Raw genomic sequence first — 19,230 nt, forward strand, 5'->3', positions numbered from 1 at the left:
CTTTGTCTATCCTCGGTGCCTAGAATAGTGCCCGGCACATATATTCAATAAATATTTGTTTAAATGAATTAATGTTTGGTATTTTACCTGAATTATCTCGTTTTCCTTACCACAACACTATGTGAGAGATGCTATTATATTCATTATCTTACAAATACTAAAACTAAGGCATAAAAAAGACAAGTAACATTTTCAAAGTCACACAGCTAGTAAATGACAGAGCACAAATTTAAACCCGAGTCTAACTAGAGACTGGCCACTTAACCACATTGATTGTGTGTGTGTGTGTGTGTGTGTGTGGGTGTGTGTGTGATATTCTGTTACTTTATATATGTACTGGGCTAATACTAATACTAAACACACTGTGCTGTGCACTTTATATTCATTATGTCGTTTAATTCTGTTATAAAGCCTATAAAGCACAGTTAGATAATACAAAATCTGTCTTATAGATGTAGAGCTTGAGGATCAGGGGATTGAAGTGACTTGCCTAAGGTCACATAGTAAATGGAAGAGACTAGATGTATAGCCCATCCATCTAGTTCAGGAAGGCCATATGCTACACTGCCTCTCTAAGGCAATCAGCCAGCAAGTCTACCTTCTAAATAATATCCAAATGTATCAATTTTTTACCCCTTTGATCAAATTTGTCATTTTTAATATTCTAATCCAATACATCTCCCTGTATAAAACTTTCAGTGTTCACCCTCTGGCCTCAGGATAAAGTCCAGACAGTTTTGCATGGCAGCCAAGGTTTTATATCATCTGATCTCTACTCATCAATTTAGCATCACGTCCTCTTATTCTCCCATATACCACTGTATGATCCAGCCCTATCAAGTTGTTTGCAGTTCCCAAATGTACCTAAAACAGGTTTGCTTTCTCATGCCCATCTAAAAGCCTCTTTTTCACTCCCTGTTCAAGTGTTAGCTTATTTCTGCTGCTAGGAAACCTATAGGCATACCTTGAAACTATTGTGTGTTCGGTTCCAGACCACCTTAATAAAGCGAGTATTGCAATAAATCGAGTCGTATTCTTTTTGTTGGTGGAGGGTCTTGCCTTCAATTTGTAAAAAACTCAACACCTGTGGAACACAGTAAAGTGCAGTGCAATAGCATGAGATCATGTCTGTATTCTTCAAAACTAGGGCCTATCTCAAATGTTTTCACTGTATCCTGTGATTATACTACTCTACTCAATTATACTAAATTGTAAATCCTTATTATTTTCATCTGTCTTAGGATCAGACTGCAGTAACCTACTTGAGGGCAAAAAGACTTGCCAACTTTACTCCCCCAGAGCATAGCATACTGACTCAATAATAATAACACTGTTCAAAGCACTTTACATACATTTTCTGTAAATGCACGTAAAATTTCTCACAAGAATTTAACAAGACCTACTGTTATTATCTTTTTATTTTACTGATTAGAGAATGAAAGCAGAAAGTTAAGTAACTTTTGCCCAAGAGCACAAAGCCATAAGTGATGAAGCCAAAATGTGAACCCAAGTGAAGCTTGAGAATCATACCCTTAACCATTACAGTACTCCCCATTTAAAAAAGCCAACATAACATGAGCTTACAGATGTCAGAGACTGCTGAGTTCTGTATATAAGCTCATTTAATATTTCTTGAATACAGTATCTAGTATAAGCATTCATTAAAATAATATATATATACACATATATACACACATACAAAACTCTGGCTTGTCTTTTTTTTTTTTTTAATAGTAGTGGTATGGTTTATTAAGCTGTGCCTTAGTACAGGCGTTGGGGCTTGCCCATGGTGCTCTTGATGTATAAAGCCCAGACATTCTGCCACGTTTTTTTGAGCAATGACACCAGGAAACTGACAGCTAAGTGGATGTCGTACACGAGCTCATTTTCTGTCATCTTCACTGCCAGACAATGCACATTCTTCATCTGGGACTTCACCTTTGGCCACCATGTTTTCATTGTGGGGGAGTGAGGAAGGGAACATGCCAGTCTTATTTAGGCCTGGGCCCATGATTAGTGGGATCTGCTTGATAAGAGACTCGGAAGCCAAAAAGGCATCATACTTGTTAGCCAGCTTCTTAACCATTTTCTTATTCTTGTTGAGTTTTTTCAGCACCCTGATGTCCACCTGGGGGACAGCCACAGCCTTGGCCTCCTCATAGTGCTGCTGGTCTTCCAGAACATAAGGAGAACTTGGGGCAGGGAGTGGACCGAAGCCTGCCGGTGCCCCAGAAGCATTCGTCCTTTCGAGGGTCATAATTCTTCATGCTGATTTGCAGTTCCACCATCTCCCAAATCTGGTGCTTGCGCTGGTTCCCCTGCAGGATTTCCTGCACTGCCTTGTAGAAGGTGTCGCCAGAGACTTTGTTGCTTATGGTGTCTCAAGCCACAAAAACCAGAAGAGAGACCTGGCTTAACACAGACAAATGTTACTTCCTGCCATTAAAATAAGCCATAACTAAAATATTATATTAACAATAATAAATTCAAACCATATTCTACTCTCTTATTAGCATGCTCTAATTAATGGCATCTATTTCAAAATGAAAAGAATTTAGTTTAGGCTTTGTACATTTTAATTTTTTCCCATATGAAATCAACTTGCCTACTGAAATTGTGTTTATCATCTGATCCCCAATCGCATTGCATCACATTCAGCAGTGGTTCTCCATCAGCATCACCCAAGGATCCCAAAGCACCAGGAAAGAAGTGTACCCAAAAGTGGAGAAAACTTGCTAGATCTTGAAGTAGTAACTTCAGGAATTATAAATTACATGCTTGACAACACTAACGGAGCTTGTGGAGTTACTTAATTTATAAAAGGGGGAAGTGCATCAAGATGGATGTACCAGGATCGTTACTGTAGCACTGTTTGTAAGAGAAACAAAATTAAAATTCCATAAGTAAGAGATTAATTGAAAAACAATAAAGACATTCATACTGTGTTCTGTTATGAAGCTGTTCTAAAGAAGAGGCAGATTGACACAGACGGCCACTTATTAAGTTGAGAAAAAAGCTGTTTGCAGAACACCATGGTAAATGGCTTTTTTTGTTGTCAAAAATTAGAAAAAATATTTTACACAGAAATATCATAGTACAAGCATAGAAATATGTCTGGTTGACTATGCACCAAACTGCCCATGGCAATTATCATGAGCTGAGATTGCAGAAAGCTTTCTATTTGAGATGGTTTTTCATTCTTTACATGTTTGCAGTGAAGATTTAAAGTATTACATTTGCATAAAAAGTAAAGATACTTAAATACAAAAACCAAAGAGGGGGCAGGTTAGAAACTAATAAATCTGGTTTAATAAATGTTGTTAAAGGATAGTTTTTTAAAACGGTGTATCTATGTATATGTTAAATGAGCACATGTTAAATATTTTATTTAACAGCTTATTAGGAGGGAACCGATAAGCTGTTACAATTAGTTCAGAAGACAATCGGAAGAACAGAAGCAGTTTTAAAGCAGGAATATTGAAAAGAATGGGCAAATGGAGACTAAACTGGCGTTTTTCCCCAGTGATCTAGGGAAGACAGTTGAACATCCACTGGATAGAATTTATGTACATGCCTAGAGACAAGAATTATTCTACATTAATGTCAGATTTCTACAACTTACAAAATGTAAGAAAGCTCAAAGGCAAAGAAAAGTGCAAAGATCACATAAACTCACAATTGCAAGGGTGTGCTTGTCTACAAAGCGCATCATTTCCCACTGAAGCCAAAATTTTCCCCTACAATATGAAATGATAACAATAGTATGCTTGGTATACTAGCTGATATTGGTTTCTGGTATTTGTTTTACTCTTATTATGTAGCCTGAGGCAGGGGGCTTGTGTTTACAGACCTCAATATAAAATGGGAATGATAATATTATTAATACTCACCTCATAGGATTGTTGATGGATTAAATGAGAAAATGTGTGTTAAATGCTTGGACCTGTGCCTGACTGGTGGTCAGTGCTCAGTGCAGGTCAAAAATTGTCCTCTTCCCAGCTAGGTGAAGTTATTCACCTAAATTCACTGTTGCCTCAAAATGGCCATCTCCTGAAGCCAGGGCCTCCTCCAGCATCTGAGATTTGTCAGGGAACTCACGCTTTGCCTCAAATCGGTACACATCCTTGGAATCCATTACTCTGCATCTTGACCCAAGTTGCCAGCTTTCCTGGATCCCAATCTTTTTGCTTCTCCTCAATTTCTGGTACTTTTCAGGTCCTTTACATTACATACGTAGGTTCTTTTACTTGCTTCTAGTCCCTGGTAATTGTATGTTCTTTAAAATTCTTTTTAACTAGACAAACTCTTGATATTGGTTGGCGTTCTGTTTACTGACTCCTAGACTCTAAAGTACATACATTTCATTGATGAATACTCTTTGGAAATAATAATCCAAATTTCTTTACTGTGCTTTTTAAATTGCAAAATGAATTTTGAGTATGCATTGGTATATTTCTGTTGTATTCATTCTAGCTTTAGACAATAAAAAGCTCACAAATCATTTTTAGTCCCTTCTTTTAAGTGAAAAAACACTACTAAAACAAGAAAACTTTTAACAAATATGGGATAATTAGATCATGCATGCATTTAACTTACGAATTTGACTCCAGGCAGACACATGGGTATAGTCTTTACTTTTCTCTGTCCCTCATTTCCCATATGCAACAGTCACTTCGACCATCCTTGAATTTTTTATATCACTTCATTCCAATAGTTAATACCTTGGTTGAGGCCACTATCCCCTCCAAGCAAAATTACGGCAATAGTAATGGTCTCCATACTTCCAAAATTGCTCCTTAAATCCAGTCTCTACATAGTGGCCAGTGTAATTAGGCAAATCTGAGAATGTTATCTCTGAGTTTGAAGTGCTTCAGTGGATCCCTCTTAAGGAAAAATTCCAAATGCCTTTAGAAGGTTTACGAAGACCTTCAAGATTTACCCATTGTTAAGCTCTTCAGTTTTCCACCCCTTTAGGTGCCATGCTCAGCTCACTTTTCATACTTAATTGCACCATTCTGAGCAAAACTATAGAGTTCATTTAGGTTGTAGTTCTAATCTGGTTTAACACAGCCAATCCTTTCTGAAAGCTGTGGATTCAATGATCTCTAAAGTCAAAGGGATTGAAAAAATAGTTCTGAATGTGTCTCTGTATTCAAGTAGATTCTTCTGAGAAGTATGAAGCCCCTGGCTGCATTTCTCGGTCATGGATTTTTGAACATTAACCAAATTATGAATCGTCAAACCAGTAATTGCAGCTTACCTAAACTTTTAAAATCTGTTTTTCTTAGTGCTATGTGTTTCTACAAGCCCGGGAAGGTATAGAATTAAGTGTGGATATTAAATCAAAGTCAAGAGTAATACTTTTGTGTTATGTTTTGTAATTATTTAGACAATCTACATGTATTCGGTATTAAAGTATTTGTAATTATTTAAAAAACTGGAATATTGTGGAGTCGTACCAATTAGCCATGCAAATTCCAATTTAAACCGTATAACCAATTTTAGACTTGTAAAGTTGAAACGAATATTAGATTTGTAAATAATACTGCAATGTTTAAGAAAATGTGATTTACTATATTTACAAATATAATGTATTAGATTTGAAAGTGCAATTAACATGCTTGCTATAGTCACATTTGGGCATTCGAAGTGCTTACAAAAAAATCTGTTATATATGCTACTTACCACTTGCAAGAAACTATAATGCAATAGCTGAAGAAGACATTTGAATCCTTCCTAGAGGGATGGGTGGGATGTTAATAAATAGAAGAGAATTCCATTTGGAGGGAAAGGCATAAAAAACATCATAATGTTGGAAGTGTGCATAATGTATTAGGGGAACAATGAGTTTCATTTGATTTGGCCCAAGTGAGAAATAAAAGGAGAATTTGGAACTGTGGTCTGTGCTGAAACCACAAATCTTTTTTAAATTTAATTTTATATTAGTTTCAGGTGTACAGCACAATGGTCAGACATTTATATAATTTACAGTTACTCCTCCCCCGCCCCCACATTACTCTAGCACCCACCTGGCACTATACACAGCCATTACAGTATTATTGACTATATTCCCTATGCTATGTTCCACGTCCCCATGACTGTCTTGTAACTACTAATTTGTACTTCTTCACCACTCACTCCCTTCGCCCAGCCGCCAACTCCCCTCCTATCTGATAACCAACAGTCTGTTCTCTGTACCTACGAGTCTGTTTTCGTGAAACTGTAAATCTTGAGAGTTAGATTAAGCAGCTAGGTGTCATTCAGGAGGCCGAGGGGACTCAGAAAATTCTGAGCAGGAATAATATGAGAGTTGTCTTTTAGGAAGAATAACGTGGCAAGGTTAAGGAAGAATTGATTGGGGAAGACTCGGAGAGGTAAATGACCAGGATTTCAGACGTAATCAGGGACTGAACTAAAGACTTAGCAAACGTAAACTGACTGTGGAGAAAGATTACTTATAATTTAAGTTGGAAATGCTGAGTGCACCTACATGAACAATTCGGGGCAAATTCTTTGCTCCCTGCTCCAGATCGTTTGACCTGGGCCGACAAAGGTCAAAAGCCCATTCAACAAATCCTTAAGTCCACAAGTATTGAAAATGCCAGTTCTCTCCCCCTTAGGATATTTATCTAATTATTAAAAGTTAGCACCTACCAACTTCTTTTCCTTAAAATCTCTATAAATGGTACCTATTTTTAGCTAAGAGACCAAAAAAACCTTCATACAAACTTTAGGTTCTTAGCCTTTCATTAGAGTTTTATGTGTTCTACTATAGTGACCACCTTTTAAAGGGCAAAGACTTCAAAAGCCATAAATTGAGCAGGACTCGGCCTGTCTGTGGACAGCAGCACAGCAGCAGCAATTCCGTGCAGATGCTTGAGATGAGGTCCAGCGAAGCGTTCAATCACAATAAGTCGATGCCATCAGAGCATTGTGTAAAATGAAAACACTGTCCATTTCTTACTTCTGTTGGTTTTAGAAAGTAATATTTCAATGCAGAATCTGCTTTAGTATGAGCAAAAATGGAAAGTAGTTTTTGAACTACTATACCTAACAGTCGGGATATGTCGCTAAGGTTTAATAGCACACTTGTGGTCAATTTTTCAAACCTTTTTCATTTTTTGGTCCTAATCTCATCATATGTCTTCTATCTAGAATAATGGTACACAAATTGCTTTTCAACTTTCCTCTTTTGCCTTTGCCCTTGTTCTGGAGTTGAGGGAGGCTAAGATACCATTTGTAAACATTGTTGAAAAACATGAAAAGCATCTTCCAATCCCTCTTCTGTCCAAAATAAGTCCCCGACCTCTCTCCTTGCTTTTAATACATTAAATAGTAAGCATAATGAGGAAGTCTGTTTATTTTCTATATTATAAACTCTAAAGCGACTACCTTTTATTTTTATACATAATAATGTCAATAAAAACATCAATATCAAATATCCTCAGATATAAAAAGACAGCAAGTGTTAAAAGTATACTGTAACTTACATACAAAAAACTTCAGTTAGGTGGAGTTGAAATAACAGACAATTAGAAAATCTGTCTTATTCTTGCTTTACAGGTGAGAACTCTGAGCTTTTAACTTAAAACAACTGAGCGCTGTCTGAATACAATAGAAATTGGAACAAACTAAAGCTGGGGGTTTCCCAATGATTTTATTGAGGTAACTTTTCCCAATTTTATACATATATGCATTTATATATACTTAAGAAAGCTAAACAATGTTCTAAGGCACTTGGAATTGTGCACAGCAAAGTATCTTATAATATTATACAACTAAATAGAGCATAATTTTGCTTCTTAAATAACACAAACACCAGTACAGAATAAAAAAGATAATACATAGTCTTTCTTTCAGGTTATAATAGTGGAATACATGTACATGTGTGTGTATACTTGTAGATATTTATACCCACATACTATAATACAGTACAGATCAAAAACAACGAAAAAGAGAAACTGTTATGTTAATTGGTGTACAGTTCCAGTTATATACACTCACAGATATTATACCTGTGTAATATGTAGGATTAGATCACTCACTGGAAATGAGTCAGTCTGATAATGATCACAGCTTACCACCCTTATCAGTTTAACCAAAGCTTGAAATAACAAAGGAATGAATATTGTTCTTTACCTAATAATGATACAGAGAAAAAAATGACTGAGTTTTTGGTAGGTACTAAATCTGGTGAAATTGGTGCAGAATGTTTTGAACACATTGGCACATTTCTAAGCCACAGAAGAAATATTTAAAAATATAAAAAAAATTAGTGCCTATATTTTATGTAATGAAAGTGGTTTGACCCTAGATTCATGCAGATTGTTTTAGAACGCTAGGTAGTATTACAATGGTGACTTCTTGTGGAAGCTCTGTAAGTGATGTAATGATAGAAACTATAATGAAAGCATTTGGTAAGGGAAAAGCCCCCCAAATTGGCAAGTGGTATAAATATTATTGGCATTTTAACATACCATAAAATTGACCTGAGGGTGGAGTGGCATTCTGCCTCATTTACTCCTTTCAATTTATTCTTAAAAAATAAAACAAACAAAAAAAAAAACCAAAACAAAACTGGTATTTAACAAGACATGAATTCTTAAGCACCATCGAAAAGTTCACAATATAACCATCTTTATCAACTTTGAGTTGCTTTGTTTCAAAAAAGATATTTAGAAATATGAATATCTAAAAAAATTATAGTGGCTAAATTAATTCCATTAGCCACAATTAATCCAAATAATTTCAAGACATATTTACCATTCAATTTTGGTGATAAAAAGCAACAAAGAGAATTAGTATGTTTATGTATTGTTAGTATAGTTTTATTATGTTTCACCTCAGTAAAACTCATTGTGTTTTGTTCATGATCATCACTGAAGTATAAACAATGTGCATGCAATCCACAGTTAATCCACGTTTCTTTCAATATTCAATATTCAATTCAATATTCACATATCTTAGAAAAGTTGAACCACATGGCTATATTTATACAGGGGGAATTCAAACTTTTGCATGTGGATTAAATGCTTCTTTACTAGGATAAACAGGCGATTGTTTTGGAACTCATGGGATGCAGCTTACCAGGTGAAATCTAATGGTGATATTCATGGACCATGGGTTTTGTTTATGTGGATTGTCTACCATCGTGTTTGTGGTTAAGTCATGCAACGATTCTCGCAACACTGAGAATTATGAGTAAAATGGTGAAGCCAAAAAAGGAAAAAGTTTGCTTCATGTGAAATCTCTCCTCTAGGCACGTACAGGGACTAGCCAAGTAAGTATGCCCATTAGAACAGCCATGCTGCCCAGGAACCTGCTCCCTGAAGAACTAGCAAATTTAAGTTGCATCAAAATGGAAGGCTTGAAATGAAGGCGGAAGGAAGGAGCCAGGGCCCATAGAAGTGCAAGGCAGCCGAGATGGTGTTTTGAGACAGACACTTCTACCTGTGTGTCCTAAAACTGCAGTACGTAGTGGTATTCAAGGGAGGTGGTACCGCCCGTCTAGGAGGGCATTCGAACACGGGGCGGGGGCTCTTTATGTTTGGTGTTTACGATGACAGGCATGTGGTGCTGGCATTTAGTCAGCAGGAGCCTGGTATAGTGAACAGTTTGTAAGGTGTGGGACATTTTTGTACAACAAAGAATGGCCCAACTCCAAATGCCAACAGCACCACCACTGAGAAACATCATTCCATAGTGCTTTGCTCTTATACACAGCTGTGCTAGCAATGTGACAAGCTAAATGACATTTGTGAGTGTGTGTGTGTGTGTGTGGTATTGATGACCATGTAGCCATAACAAATCTAACAGCTAAGATGACTCCATTGCCTATAGGGTTTTGGCCCTTCAGTAGAATGACTGCTACAGGATTATCCTTTTTTTTTGCCAGAAATCTTACAGCATATACAATGAGATTTGTTAAAATGGGATGACCTTGTCTTTGAAAAAGCTTAAGTGGATCATGTTTTGGTTGTTTTCTAGAAATGCTAACAGTGGTTCACATTTTTATACAGACTAAAAGCTTAATGATTTAAAAAAATGAGAATGGTTTGGGAGTATTATGCCTTTGTTCCCATCACCCTTTGGTCACTGCTAAATAGAGCCTCATGCTGCTCTGTGAAACCTGAGTTTGAAGTATCTGGAGATGTGCTTTTTCTCAGAAAAATGGTCTTATTAATTTGATGATTATTTTTGCCATTCTATTCCCCTCTAGGGCACATTTTTAATTCTAGAAGTTCACTCTGCTTTGTCAAATAATACAATGAGTAGAGAGCAAATACTCAATTGTGGAAGATTAGCTATTTCAAGAGGCCAAGAAGACCAGAGACAACTTTGTCAATAACCACATCTGAGTGGTTCCTTAGTGGTTGCAGCTTATTGTAATGATGTGAAGAAATTCATCTTTGTCTCCAAGCATATACTTTTACTAGTAAGTTAGATTTAACGATATGGTTGAAATATAGGAATGCTTAAGCTACCACACTGAGGAAGTGACATAAATTTATATATCTTGTATTAGTTCGATTCCCTCTCGCCTACTCTAAGAGATTTCTTACTCTGTGAAATGTGCTGTGGGGACCACTTCAAAAATAATGACAGATTGAAGAAAATTTTCAGGAAGAAAGGAAGAAAAGAAAGGTTTCACTGTTTAAATGCGTGTATACAACTATGTGGTAGACAAGGCTGTCTTTTTGTATCATGAATACAGTATAATTTTTGAAAGTTGTATCTGTCTGATTCCATTAAGTATAAATACAATGCTTGTTATGTGTTAAAATACGGTACATATTAGGATATTCGTGTTAATGCAGATTTTTCTCTTTTAACTATAAGTTACTGTTTTTTTAAAAAGTGCCAATGCAGCACTGAATTAATTGCAGGGTATATATCTTGAATTATGGGTTTTAAGGACTTATCTCTCATCTTTAAGATTGGATCATTTTTGAAGGGTCTTTTCAATTCCTTTTTCACTTAAATATCAAAACTTCCTACTTACAAAATATATTTATTAATACCAGAGAAAGATGAGTTAACAATCATTATGCTAATAAAGGATATGACAATGAAACCAGAAAGTCCGTTTTCGCTGGGTAAATCAGAGAGATAGATGAGTTTGCTTTTTTCCTCCATTTAAAACAGCTATTGAAATACCAAAATTGGTTCTCTGAATATTATATATTTCATTTAAATAATTTAAGAAATTAACATAAGGGTGAACTATATCAACCCTAAAAAATGCAAGACATTTCACATACACAGGCAATTTTAGGCAGGACTGCCTTAAATTAATGCTGTCACCAGCTATTTAATTTTGTCAGATTGATTGGTAATGACCACAAAGATGCTAATAAACCCCGTGCCATCTTCTCACTACCTTTCCTCTATTTTTCTTTTCTCTATTTTAAGAAAAATGAAAACGACCACTTTGGTTTTTACAGTCTGTCTCGTTCTTTCCTGCCTGGGACCTTCCTGGAGATGGGTGTGTTTTTTCCCTTAATCATATCTTGAGGACTCAGGAAAACCCACGCACTTCCTCCATATTAGCTTAATGTTACATTTTAAATAGGGAGCTGTGTTACAACGCGATTCATGCACATTTATTTTCTTCATAGAACTGCTGCTTATTGGTTGGCTTGTAGAAATGCTGAAATTGCAGAAATGCTCAGGCAGAGGCATAATTATGCGGGGGGGCGGAGGGAGCAGCATTTTCTCAGTCTTTCAGGGCTGCCAGGCAAGAGACCTCTGGATGGGCTGCTGGAGAACTAGTTATTAAAATAGAGCCTTATTCTGAAAAATATATCTTAGTTCATGATGCTTCGAATCTTTTTCACAGCTTTTTATTTAAAGAACTGATCCAATGAAATAACTGGTGGTTCCAATCCTTAAATATTAGACTAGCAGTTGTTAATTTTTTTGACTTTTAAACGTCTTTTAAACTTTTTTCTAAGCATGTAAATCAGGATGAAGAAAAAGTGTGGAAAGTTCATAAATCTGATATAACTTACAGGAAAAACAATATATTGAGGGACTAAATTCTCATTTTTGTACTGGGTGCATCTCATTGCAGAGAATAAAAAATTGCATCACATGCACCACTTGTGGGAAAAAAATGTTCCTTTTATCAACCAAATAGAGACTTTCTATGGCATGTATCTTGTGATAAAATGGTGATGTATTATATTTACCATTTTTATGGAGGCGAGGCCTTCTGATTAGAAATCAAAACAATGTTCAAAGATCGTAAGAACAGAAAATTAAAATAACATTACATCCCTTGGTATTTTTCCCAAGACAATAAAATGATAATAAAATAAGGAAGAGGATGACTTCAGCAAAAGAATTAGAACATAGTTAATGTCTATGGCTGGATTTAAACACTATGAAATAGACGAAACCTCAGCTAGAGAAAGACACTTAGACACACTGAAACATTTTTTCAAAGCAAAAAAATGTCATCCTATTAATGAAATGACAACAGTGCAGAAATATAGGTTTATTTTATTAATGCACATAGCTGAGGGCAGCAAGAGGCCATGTTCCTGGCTTTTTGTCATGAGCTAATTGGGGCTATTTGGTTTTTATTTTTTAAGTGAAATCATTCAATTTCAAGTGGTTCTTTAAAATACCAATAAATGGCAGGATCCGAATTTATTCACCTGATGAAATCTTTGCTTTTCGTTTTAAATAAAAAATTACAGTCTTCCATTTTATGACCAGAATCATTTCAGAAAATTGTAGTCCAAGCTCTGAGAATAAAATAAAGTCTATTTAGGTCTTGTCTTGTTATTATACATCTCATGTGTTTTTAACAAAAGAGGCACAAAACAATTGTGAATGAACAATTAAATGCAAGGAAGTATTTACATATGGTCATATGTATTTGGGAGCAGAAGTCATGCTGTGCCTGTGACTCCATGGAAAATAACAATAGAGAGTTTCATAATGTAAACAATATTGACTGTAGGCTCATAAGGAAACCTTCCTTAACTCTAAACTGATTTTTGTTTTGTTTTGTTTTGCACTACAAGTCAATGTTGTGTTCTTTTGAGCCTCTAGGTACGTGTTTTTGTTGTTGTTGTTTTTTGTTTTGGTTTTTATTTTTTGATCCACATGCTTTATCTTTTTAATAGCAGCAATCTAACTTAATGTGGCACTGAAAATAAGTAGTCCTTTGCATCTTCAGAGCTAACTACTGCCAGAACACTTGCATTTTCCTTAAGTTGTAATTTTGGATTCAGATTTTTAAACAAGATGTTGTTGTTGCTATTATCTTCTTTAGATCAAGTAGGGTTGTTTTTGACTTTGGAGATAATCGAGCTGGCGAAAGACCAAAAGATTAATTTCTAAAGCTTGTTACAGATTTATAGGCTCACATCACCTTTGACTTTATTCCTAGTCCTGCTATCCTTGTGGAAGGTTGGTACATTATGTAAGGAATATTAAAAAAAAAGTAAAGTGTGTATAGCTATGCTACTTAAAGCATGCAACAAAGTTTGGGTAAGCATGCTTGTTAAGAGTCAGTAAAAACCTCTTGCATTTAAGAAAAAGATGCATGAAAACACAGACTCATTTCTGGCAACTGGATTCACTGGCACAACATATACTGCACCAACATAATGGTGAAACAAGAATATTCTTCTAGGATCAGGTCTCTAAGGAATTCATGTTGGATGATTAGATCCCCGAACCCCTTAATAAGTTCTCAGCTATTGAAAGCCTACCTGGAAATACATTTATGCTTCAATTTTCTCTTTTCTTCATTAACATAATGAAATATTTCTCTTTCCTTCTGATTTTCAACCCCCACCCCCTTCTAGTGCCCAACCATTCCATTCCCCATTTTTTCTTTTAAAACCCGCATTCTAAGATTTGGCTTTCTAGTAACAGGGAGCCAGCGATTGATTGTCTTCTGCTCATCTTCTTTGATTAAAACCCCTGATGAAGAGTAACTGGTATAACCAATGGTGTCCCTTACCATCAATACACATGCTGTACAGCAGGGTCACTGCACCCATCCTTTTGCTTGTTGGCCCCAGCTGGGCCGTACAGGTGTGGAACACTTTCCACGTGCTTCCTTCGCCGCAAGTTAAACGGAAACACGCACATTCAAATCCCAGTGCAATATCAGGTGTTCAGGAAGTGAGGTTTCCCCCAAACATGATCACTCTATGTTTCCAGAGTCTCGCACTTCATTATGGACGGTGAAACCTGAAGTAAGAAACGGAAGCTCTGTGAGTCTGTGGCACAGAAGCACAGTCTACATTCAGTGACCTGAATAGGTACGGTAATGTTTGTACTTACAGGCCATCTTAGACATCCTCTACCTGAATTACTGTTATAAATTACTTTCGTAACAGAATACTGTTATAAATGTGGTGGTGGAAAGCAGAGACAGCCCCTGTACTAAAGACGCTGGTTGTATCACCTAGGATATAGAGCAATCGATACACAAAACATCATTATTCTTGAGGGTCATGTTCTAACCTGTATTGAGCAGAGTGAGATGTTTCATAAAGGATTAGGTTAAACCTTGTTTGTAGTTATAAAAGGAAAACATCAACAGACGGTCACTATTTCTTTAGCTTCAGCCTCTCATCACCTCCCGTTGATGACTTCAAGTCTATTTTGTAGATCTGTATTTCCAAATGCTTACCTGGCATTTCCTTCCAAATGTTTCAAAGGCAACATACACAATATAAGCAAGTACACAATGACACAAATAATCGATTCTTATAAACCTGCCTTTGCACTTTCCAGCTTGTTAAAGGTTCTACCTTTTAGAATACTTTTAGTCTAAAACCTCAGAATTGCAACTCATTTTTCTCCTTCACCCTGCAGATCCCATCAGTCACCAAGAACTGCCTCAGTTGCCCATTTTTGAACCCATTAACCCCCTGACCACCGTTTGCTGGCACTACTTTAGCAGCAAGCGAGCTAGCTGGCTGGCTTCAGACCCCTCCACGCGAGTTCCTGAACACGCCTTGCAATTTCATAGTCTGTGCTTTTGAACGGGCTGTTCCTGAGTACTGCAACCCCTGACCTTCTTTTTCCACCTATGTTTTCATATTAGAGATCAAAGTCAAAAGCCATTTTCTGCATAAGGCCTTATCTGATCTACCTCTTCAACCTACTTCTGTGATCCCACATTTATGCAACTCTATTGGGCATTTTATTTATCTTATATAATCTAATGTTCATCTGCCCTAGTAAACCAGTCTCCTAGTTCATTTCCATGTCCCAGGCCAAAAGATCTGAAGATCAAATGGATATTCCACAGTTACTAGCAGTATCATCACAAATACTCATTCAATTATTCCAGTTCTTTGTTAATATCATTGTATTGTTCTCCATTCCCTACAAAATAAAATTTAAATATCTTAGAGTGGTGATTGAAGCCTTTCAGGATGTGGCCGGACTCATGTTTTGAGATATATTTTCATAACTACTCCCAAAATACCCTCAGTGCCAATCATTTGCCCCCACATGCTCATCACATTTGTGCTCACGCACAATAACACGTGAAACAACATTGGCCATACATTTGTCATTGGAGAAGCTGCATGATGGATACACAGGGCTTGTTATATTAGTTTTGCTTGTTTGATTTTCCAAAAGTGAAAATAAAAATATGATATACCAAGCTTTCCAAACATGTTGTGACTAAAGTGGAAATGTGTCCACATGAGTTAAATTCTTAACTTTATCCCAACTACAACCTTGGGCAAGTGTGTGAACTGTGATGCTCTACATTTGTTAAACGAAGACAATATTACTGTTTAAGTCACCTGGGTCTTCTTTTTGCCCTCTGATCATGTAAAATTCTTTCCCATCTCACGCCCTTTGTCCTAGTTCCTCCCTCTACTTTAATTGATCTTTTTTGGAGGTGTACTGTTTTCCTTTCTCTTGAGAGTACTGATGGATCCCTCTTGTCATCTAAATTATGGAATAACTTTTATTTCCTCAAGAGACCCCTTTCCTGGCCATCCCATCTTTACCCACCCTTATCCCTCCCACAGTATCCTACTACATTTTCTTTGTAGTCCTTAGCACAATCTAGGCCCTTATCTGACTTGTTCAAAATTCCCAGGGTCCAGAACAGAGCCTGGCTCACTCTACATGCTCAACAAATATTCGATGAACTTATAAACAACCGAATACATATATACAGGGGGCACTGAGAAAGTTATTGATAACTTTCTATAAATAATTCTATATAACTGAAGAATCCAATTATGAGGCCCCTAAATTATTACAATTATATGTATGCTAACCTACGATAACCCGTCCGATAGGACATTCCATGATGCTTTCTAGGAAGTCAACTATAACCTGAAGAAAAATATAAAACTTCTATTAAAACATTTCAAAAGAGTAATGGAAACTTCTTAAACATTCTATATAAAATATGAGACATATAATTATGACAATAACTAATATTTACTAATGTTTATGATGTGTCTAGCACGAGTTCAAGTGCTATACATATATTACCTAGCTTAATCCTGAAAACGATCCTGTGAGGAAGGTACTCCTGTTTCCCCTTTGTACAGATGTGGAAGCTGAGGCACACGGATGCTAAGTCATGCACCCACAGCAGAAAGTTGGTAAGTAGAGGTGCAAAGCTCCAGATTCTGTATTCCTAACCTACACTGGACAATGAGATGAAAAACAGGCCCTCATCCATACTTTCATTCGTTCTATACACAGGTGCCCTATGTATAGAACGGAATGGAAAAGGCGATCAGTTGAATTTCCATATCTATCAGTAAGTTTTGATCCATTTCAACCAAAAAAAGTCCTATTCCACATCCCCGAGCTACACTTTGACTGTTACGGTTATCTCAAAAACATCTGCCTTTTGCCACAAAAGGAACTAGATGAGAGTAGGCCCAGCACAACGTTTTTTGCAAGTACTAGAAAAGCAAGTCCAGTGATGTCCTTGGGTTTGAAAGGAGAAGCATCACCTCCCCCCATGCAGGAAACACAAGCACTGCCCATACCACATGGAGGGGGCAGGAGCCCTAGGAGCCCTGACAATACAGACAAACATACTGCCCCTGCAGGGTCTTTACACCATGAGCTATCAAAGGTCCCTCTTCATTAGGTTCAGCTTTTCCAGGAATTACATACAAACTCATGTGTTTTAGCAATTATTTTAGCCCTCTCCTAATTTCCTGGAAGTTCATACACCAGAACTTCCACAAAGTCCTAATCTTCATTTGGTCTTGATTCGAAGGACAAGTTGGAGAAAACATGACATGGAGGTTTTCTCTTCCCATCAGTAGTGTCTGTGGAATGAAACAGGTAAATTAAAAACTGGGCTGGGTAACAAAGTGAGTAGGCAGTGAAGCAGAAGAGATTTAGAACCTTCTAAAGCCCAGTATTTCCCTGGAAAATGTCCTGCTTTTAATTTCCAAAAATTGGCAGGACACTATAAAGTTTTTTGTTTTTTCTTCAGACACTATTTGCCCAAGGAGTCCATTAAAGAGTGAGTTCCACGGTCCAGATCACATGGAAGGTCACAAGCCACCAGCATAGCTTTAAAGGCTGGCCAAGATAGGAAGGTGACCGACCAATAGTGTGAATGCAATAATATGCTGACAAAGCCAGGGGTCAGAAATGCACCCTCTCTTCATATGGACTGCCCAGATTTGGTAAAAAACAAAGAAACATACTCATGCATTTTCTTGCCCTTTCCAATCAGAAAAGAACATTTATATTCCTGTTTAAATTAGGCATCTTATCTTTGAAGTCAGCTCCAAAATTTTATGGTTAGAGGTGTTGAAAATGCAGATTGTTCTTGAGTTTGTTATTCCTTAGTGGTTTGCATTCATTTTCAAAACTGAGAAATTCAGTTCTATCTCCTGAGAAGTTTGTCTGCCTGACAGAATGACAGTTTTGACTTTAGGCTTCAAGTTGATGGAGCAATAAATACATTAACTGTGCCCTAAGGATACTTAAGTTTTCCCTCTGTTCTTTTCTCCAGAACTTCCCTGGGAGTCAAATTTGAAGTTGTCTATATTTAATTCTTCTCTTAAAATTACAATACATTTTTCTTATTTCCGTACTGTTGAGAGAGAGTAAATAGGGAGACAAGCTATTTTTGAGTGATGGAATTCAGGAAAAGATGATTCTTTTCCATAAAGATGGTTCCTCCATAGTTTAATTTTAAGAAATTTACTCCTATAAATTCATTCAGGTAATATAAAATATAAAATTACTCACAAACGTAAAATATTACTTTCTTATACTTCCCTATTTGATATACCCAGAAACCCTGGACCATTCATTTCTCTCTTATTTAAAAGGGTTTAACTGCCCTGGTGCATACACTGATAAGAAACAAAGGAGGAGGTCCTCCTGAACCGCTGGTCCTTGTTTGACCTCAGAAGCCAGGCCCAATGTTGGACAAGATTTTATTATTTTGAATACTGACCTATCTGTGCTTTCAACTCTGGTGATTAAAGTGGCATTTTGCAACTCTTTTTAGTTTCTGTCCAGGTAGCAAGTAAATGGAGCACCCATGAAAGAAAGTACCATTGCGCAAGTGGCCTTCTCACTCCTCTGTTGGAGGACCCTGAGATTTTATACTGGTCCCCTGTGTAGTACCTGCCATGTCACATTTTGATAAGCATATCCAGAAGCTGAAGGAGTGGTTTACTTCATCTGTAAATCCATATAAGAGAGTAATACCTCAAAATGGTATAGCATAAGATAGATAACCACTTTAAACACACGCGCGCACTCGCGCACGCGCGCGCACACACACACTTCAATATAACCGTATTAAGAAAATTTGAAAAGTAGAGAAAAGAAAAAAAAAAAATGACAACCCCACTCTATAACAAACCATTAAGAGTTTTTGAAGTCATTTCCTAATTTTTTCTATGCATCCAAATTTTAAATAAGACACACCATTGCTAAATATACATTTAGAGAGTATCTTGATTTTTCCACTTAACATTATGCCAATAATCCTTTGAGGCCCATTTTCACTCCAAGAGCACCAATTCAATGATTCTATAAATCTTTGATATCCTTTAATATAAGTACTACATTGCACACTCTAAAAAAATGTTCTCATTTACAAAATTCAAAGCCATTTTTTAAAAGTAATACTCTCTCGATTATAAATCTGATACATGTTGCCACTTAAAAAAATTGGAAAACAGAATTGTCAGAACAAAAATTACCCATAATCTTACGACTCAGCTGTAGCCATTT

General features: G+C 36.6%; 1 pseudogene; it reads right to left on the bottom strand.

Annotated features, from left to right (window-relative positions):
- Nucleotides 1–1,683: 1,683 nt before the first annotated feature.
- LOC120607943 (60S ribosomal protein L10a-like) lies at nucleotides 1,684–4,135 on the bottom strand (annotated as a pseudogene).
- Between the last annotated feature and the right edge of the window lie 15,095 nt (nucleotides 4,136–19,230).

This window comes from Pteropus medius, unplaced genomic scaffold (assembly GCF_902729225.1).
Source record: "Pteropus medius unplaced genomic scaffold, Ma_sr-lr_union100, whole genome shotgun sequence".
Taxonomy (NCBI): Eukaryota; Metazoa; Chordata; class Mammalia; order Chiroptera; family Pteropodidae; genus Pteropus; species Pteropus medius.